We start from the raw sequence: 7,081 nt of genomic DNA on the forward strand, positions 1-7,081 counted from the left end.
TATGAAGAGATTTGCGGCTGATTCAGAGCACAGACGGGTTGGTGCAGATAAAGGCACATTGAGGAAGATGTCTGCCAGATCCATGCATCGGATCAAGAGAGCAGCTGCTAAAATACCATTACATAGCAGCAAACAGATATTTGAGGCTGCTGGTGCCTCTGGAGTCCCACGGACATCAAGGTGTAGAGTCCTCCAGAGTCTTGCAACTGTGCAGAAACCTTCTATTCGGCCACCACTAACCAATGCTCACAAGCAGAAATGGCTGCATTGGGCAGAAAAATACATGAAGACTAATTTTCAAACAGTCCTGTTCACTGATGAGTGCCGTGCAACCCTGGATGGTCCAGATGGATGGAGTAGTGGATGGTTGGTGGACGGCCACCCTGTTCCAACAAGGCTGCAACGTCAGCAAGGCGGTGGTGGAGTCATGTTTTGGGCCGGAATCCTGGGAACAGAGCTGGTCTCGCCCCTTTAGGGTCCCCGAAGGTGTAAAGATGACCTCTGCAAAGTATGTGGAGTTTATGACTGACCACTTTCTTCCCTGGTACAGAAGGAAGAACTTTGCTTTCCGTAATAAAATCATCTTCATGCATGACAATGCACCAGCTCATGCTGCAAAGAATACCTCTGCATCAATGGCTGCTATGGGGATAAAAGGAGAGAAAGTCATGGTGTGGCCTCCATCCTCCCCTGACCTCAATCCTATTGAGAACCTTTGGAGCATCCTCAAGCAAAACATCTATGAGGGTGGGAGGAAGTTTACATCCAAACAGCAGCTCTGGGAGGCTATTCTGACATCTTGCAAACAAATTCAAGCAGAAACTGTCCAAAAACTCCCAAGTTCAATGGATGCAAGACTTGTGATCTGCTATCAGATAAGGGCTCCTATGATACAATGTAACGTGACCAGTTCAAATGTTTACAAAGTTACAATGTTGGGAAAAGTTTGATTGAAATAGCTTTTGATTTCAGTAAATATGCTGCAAACACAACAAATGACAATTTTCAGTTCTTTACAACCTATAAAGTGTTTTGAAACTTCCTGTGCGGAATAATTTGGAACAAAAATCCTGTTATCATTAGGAGGTTTGTTCAATAAAATTTGAATTGTACTCTGAGAACTCATGAGAATTATGCCGACTGTTATTTACATCAATTATTTATGTAAATGAGAAAAATATCAATTGCATAATAATTTGGAACACGGTGTATTGTTTCTGGGCTGTACTCCGGGTACAAACAACAAATAACACACACATATATGGTATCGCTGCGATCATCAAGAGCTGGAGAATTTATTTTGGGTTGTTCTTTAGTGTTAGGTTATGGTAGTAACAAGAAACACACAGCTAAATTAAAAATTTTTTTTTTTCTTTTAACTTTTTTGGGCCAGTTTTCATTCGATAAAGAAAAAAATATAAGGAGATATCCATTACCATTTACCACTAAATAAAAGCCCAATTTGTCCTGAAAAAATCGCGGTATAATCCACACGGATGTACAAAGTAGTTGTGATGATCTGTACGGTTTTACTAACAAATGTCAACGTTGCAAAATTGTGCTTAGGCATTTAGATTTGTTTTACCCTTAGCCATGAAGGGGTTAATAAACTAAACTCCTGGCCGGATTGCTTCGGTGGATTTATGTAGAAGAGGCCGGGACATTAGTTTAATGCGCAGGAGTCCACGGCGCCCCAAAAATGGAGAAATAGTCCCCAGTCTGCCGCGGCCCCCCTTCCCGCTGAGCAGATGAGGCCAAGAAAGTTTTTCATCCTTTAACTACTCTAGGATCTTGCAGAATTAGGAACCCCTGTCTGCTGCTGCCCCCCGTCATGATCTTGGGATTTCCGGGACACATTCGCTTACATTCGTTCCACTAAAAAGCATACATGTTGCATATTAGCGCAATGCAGATGAACGCAGCGTTATGGTGTCAATAGGACACATTGGAAATTACTGTTTTTTCAGAGGTCCTTCCATTGATCTGCGCTAAAAAAGCAGATGAATGCACTGGTGTGAATTTGCCCTCACACCATAGAAAGGCAGTCCAGATGCATTCCGGATGCGTTTCTGCATGAGCGTTTTTGATGCGTTTTGGTTAATTTTTTCCCCTTTTTCATCATATTAATTTCACCCATATTAATTTGCATTTTTTTGAGACAGATAAAGCTTTATTTTGGTGGTATTTATTCACCACTGGGATTTTTATTTTTTTTTGCTATATAAATGAAAATGTCCAAAAATTTTGAAAAAAAGTGTTTTTCTTATAAAATTTTGCAAATAAATATTTCATCATAAATCTTGGCCAAAATTTATTCTGTTAACTTTTTAGTAAAATAAAAATAACCCAAATTAGTTTATAACCAAAAATTATAATTTTTAAATATTTTTTTTTACATTTTTATTTTATTTTTTAATATTATTATTTATGGTTTGTTTTTGTTTTTTTACATACTGTCACCCTAGCAGAACAGTGTCACCATGGTGACACTGTACTACTTGTGGGGGGTGATGAAGATTTTTTTTTTTTTTTTACACTGATTGCTTTTACACCCATAAAGGCTGTAAAAGCAATAATTTCCTCTTTTTCTCTGGCTGCATTCTTGCAGCCATTGAGAACTACTGTGTGAGCTGTGATTGGTCACAGCTTGTCACATGGCACAAGGCTGTTGCGAATAGCCTTTTACCATGTGACCTCTGTGATCATTCACAGATTTCACACGTAGTAAGCAATGATATCAGAACTGATATCTTGCTTACTACTCTGCATGTGATCACTGATTGGCCAATCAGTGATCACATGATCGGGACCTCGCACAGAGGTCCCGTCCGACGATCGGTGTTGCACTGTGTCCGGAGGACACAGCGGGCACCGGAGCGCGTTGCTGCGTGCTCCCAGGGGGCAAGCAGGGGGCAAGGAGGCCGTTTACAAACATGCGCCCGACCGTTTATATACAACGGCCGGACGAGAAGTGGTTCATAAGGGACATGTACATTCCAGTGCATTTTTTATGCATTTTACCTCGTTCCAGTGCAGTTCTGTGCTGGAAAAATGCAGCCTGTTCTACTTTTTTTTTTCTGCAACTGGAACTGCAAGTGCTCATGTGAACTATGACATTTACAACCAGATCACCTACTTTCTGTGCATTTTGGATGCAGAAAAAAAAGAAACTGAAACGCATGGAGTGTGAACCGACCCTTAAAGCAGTTCTCCAGTCTAAAGTTCAAAGACTGTAGCTGCTGACTTTTAGTAATAGGACACTCACCCAGCCCTGGATCCAACGCCGTCCTCACCCGGCTGGTTTCTTCACCGGGATTCAGTCCCCGGCAAGTGGTTCTAAAGGCTCAAAGTTTTCTACCTTCATGCATTCTATGCATGAAGGTAAAAAACCTTCTAAGTGCAGCCACCCCCCCCCCCCCCCTCAGTACTTACCTAAGCCCCCTCTAGATCCAGAACTGGAGTCTTGGCTATCCTGGGACTCCCTCTTCTCATTGGCAGAGACAGAAGTGGCTCCCACTGCTGTCAATCCCAGCCAGTGAGCCAATGAGAAGAGAGAGGGGGCGGGCTGAGTCGTGACTCCGTGTGTGAATGGATACACAGAGCAGCGGGTGCCCCCATAGCAAGCTGCTTGCTGTGGGGGCACCCGACAGGAGGGAGGGGCCAGGAGCGCCGGCGGTGGCCCCAAGAAGAGGAGGATCGAGGCCGCTCTGCAGGTATGTATGGACATGTTTGTTATTTAAAAGAAAAAAAAAAAGCCTTTATAATCACTTTAAGGCTCCGTTCACACCAATGCGGGTTTTAGTGCTTTTTGCAGAAATGCACTACAGTCCATTTAACATGGTTTCCTGTGGGACACCTTAACCTCGATGCTTTTTTGAGCTGCTGCGTTTTTGGCAAGGGTCGGGGACTTTTTTAAAAGCCAAAAGCAGCGTTTTTTGCTACAACAGAGTTCAATGAAGAAACCGTGTGAAATGCATGGTAGTGAGTTTTGAATTTTGCATTTTTATTCTGGCCAATAAAAAAAATTCCACTTTAACAAAAAAAAAAAGAGAGCTGAACAAAACACATCAAAAATGCATGTAGAAAAATGCAAAACGATCTGCAAAAAGCAAACTTCATAGGTGTGAACGGAGCCTAAGTATGGGCAGCCAGCTGCTCACTGCGCATGCGCAGTTTTCTGACCTTTCACATGTCCCAGAAGGCTGCAGGGAAAGGAGGGGGCGGGCCTCCATTCAGATCGCAGAGGCGATCTCACCAGAAGTGGGGGAGCGAGTATCTGTCAAAACCAGGTAACCCTCCCCACCCCCAAAAAAAAAACGTTAAGAAGGGGCGGAGCAGGAGGAAGAGCAGTTCCGTTTTAGGTGGCCCTCTTCAAAAGGTTGAGCACCCCTGTTGTAGCCTATGGGTCCAAGTCAGGGTCACCCCCCCCACCCCTTGTCAGGGACCCGTCCTGAATGATGTAGGCTGCCACTGCAGACCTCCGTCTGGTTTCAATCCGGTATTGGGGTCACAGGACTGCTCCCAGAAAGCCAGAGGATCAGCATGACAGTCAGACCAGTGACACCTGCAGGTGAAGGTCACCAGGGCCAGCCGCGTCATTTTCTATTGTATGCGGAGACCTTTTTACTTGGATGTCGCGTGGTCGCGGTTTCCCCCCATTTCATGTATATGACCATCCAAACCGGATCCATTGGTACGGCATCCCTCCAAGTCCTCTGGTTTCATTTCACCATCCGCTGCCGTGTGATAGGCCGCTGCCTCATAGACGGGTAATGATTACAAACATAGAGTAGAAGCAAAGGCAAAGGTTTTTGGGTAGAATAAGGGAAGGGTATTGTCCCATCCGGGAGATTTCCCTTCACTTCCTGTCCCATCACTACAACAGGAAGTGAGGAGAAATCCCTGCCAGTCACCAGAACCAGTGTCCCCATCGGAAGATCTCCCCTCTATTCCTGTTCTGGTGACAACTCAAAATGTCTGCCTTTGTTACATTTTTGCATGCTGGTAATTCTAAAGATGTTTTATTCCTCCTTATGCCAGTGTAGCAGTGCTGGCTGGCACTTGTAGTTCCTCTCTACAATGCATTACTTGCCTCTTCCTAAGTCATTATTTACAGGTTTTATGTGAAAATGTCCTGTTACCCATATCAACCAATCAGCTTCCATCTCTGATTTCTGACACTAGGCCTCTAACTGGTTGCCACGGGCAACAAGCCATCTCCACATCACCAAACCAGACCCCATATGCTCAGCCCGTGATCTCACCGCGGTGCATTGTGGGAGAGGCCGAACAGCCGCTGCTGGCTCCTCCCTCTCCAGCGCTCACCGACCACCAGCAGTGTCTGTACTGCCCACCGCGGCCATGTACCCCCCCTCACCCTTCTCACACACCAGCCCCCCAGCCGTCCATACCCGCCTAGCGGTGCTCTCCCCGGTCCCCGGTACATGCGTAGAGGGCCGCCTGACGTCCGAGCTACAACAAAATGGCGGCGGCTCCACGTCGGCGCCACGTGCCCCTGGCTTCACCATGGAAACTGGAAGGTGGCCGGGCTATTCCTAGGTGTCCCCGCCGGAGGAAATTCCGCCATTTTGTTGGTTTGTGTTATGCTCGACGTGGCTTCTTGTGCCAACTGTTTTTAAGGGCTTTTGGAACAGAAAATGGCCTACTTTGTGTTCTTTTACAATTTCCAACAGTAGAATCCATCTGTGTACATATTCTGTACATTAGAAGTAAAAGCCTGGCCCTTCTTGTCCTGTGCTATTAAAGTACCCCCGGCACTGTGCGTCCCCCACTATTGTCCCTCTGCACCTTGTGTCCTCATATAATGTCCCCCCAGCACCGTGTGTCCTCATATAATGTACCCCCAGCACCGCGTGTCCTCATATAATGTACCCCTGGCACCGCATGTCGTCATATAATGTACCCCCAGCACCGCGTGTCCTCATATAATGTCCCCCCATCCATATAATGTCCCCCCATACCTGTATGTCCTCATATAATGTCCCCACAGCACCGAGTGTCCTCATATAATGTCCCCCCAGCACCGCGTGTCCTCATAATGTCCCCCCAGCACCGCGTGTCCTCATATAATGTACCCCCGGCACAGCGTGTTCTCATATAATGTCCCCCCATCTCTGTATGTCCTCATATAATGACCCCCAGCACCGCGTGTCCTCATATAATGTCCCCCCATCCCTGTATGTCCTCATATAATGTACCCCTGGCACTGTGCGTCCCCCAATATTGTCCCTCTGCACCGTGTGTCCTATAATTTCCCCCCAGCACCTTGTGTCCTCATATAATGTCCCCCCAGCACCACGTGTCCTCATATAATGTACCCCCAGCACCGTGTCCTCATATAATGTCCTCCCAGCACCTTGTGTCCTCATATAATGTCCCCCCATCCCTGTATGTCCTCATATAATGTACCCCCGGCACTGTGTGTCACCCAATATTGTCCCTCTGCACCTCGTGTCCTCATATAATGTCCCCCCAGCACCGCGTGTCCTCATATAATGTCCCCCCATCCCTGTATGTCCTCATATAATGTACCCCCGGCACTGTGCGTCCCCCAATATTGTCCCTCTGCACCGTGTGTCCTCCTATAATTTCCCCCCAGCACCTTGTGTCCTCATATAATGTCCCCCCAGCACCACGTGTCCTCATATAATGTACCCCCGGCACCGTGTCCTCATATAATGTCCCCCCAGCACCTTGTGTCCTCATATAATGTCCCCCTATCCCTGTATGTCCTCATATAATGTACCCCCGGCACTGTGTGTCGCCCAATATTGTCCCTCTGCACCTCGTGTCCTCATATAATGTCCCCCCAGCACCGCGTGTCCTCATATAATGTCCTCCCATCCCTGTATGTCCTCATATAATCTACCCCAAATACCGTGTGTCCCCCAATATTGTCCCTCTGCACCTCGTGTCCTCATATAATGTCCCCTCAGCACCTCATGTACTCATATAATGTACCCCCAATACCGTGCAGCCCCCAATATTGTCCCCCTGCACCTCATGTCCTCATATAATGTACCCCCGGCACTGTGCGTCCCCCAATATTGTCCCTCTGCAC

General features: G+C 46.6%; 1 protein-coding gene across 2 annotated transcripts in view; it reads right to left on the reverse strand.

Annotated features, from left to right (window-relative positions):
• TMEM219 (transmembrane protein 219) overlaps window positions 1-5,510 on the reverse strand; it is a 28,871-nt gene extending 23,361 nt beyond the window's left edge. The window contains exon 1 of one of the 2 annotated variants that reach the window (XM_089657685.1): window positions 5,412-5,510. The gene's annotated coding sequence lies outside the window, so the exon portion shown is untranslated. Of the gene's footprint in view, window positions 1-5,264; window positions 5,282-5,411 lie in introns of those variants that run through there. The other variant, XM_089657686.1, reaches the window with a different exon arrangement.
• Between the last annotated feature and the right edge of the window lie 1,571 nt (window positions 5,511-7,081).

The sequence above is a fragment of the Staurois parvus genome, unplaced genomic scaffold, assembly GCF_062004578.1.
Source record: "Staurois parvus isolate SC_StPar_1 unplaced genomic scaffold, SC_StPar_1.0 ptg001021l, whole genome shotgun sequence".
NCBI classification, from domain to species: Eukaryota; Metazoa; Chordata; class Amphibia; order Anura; family Ranidae; genus Staurois; species Staurois parvus.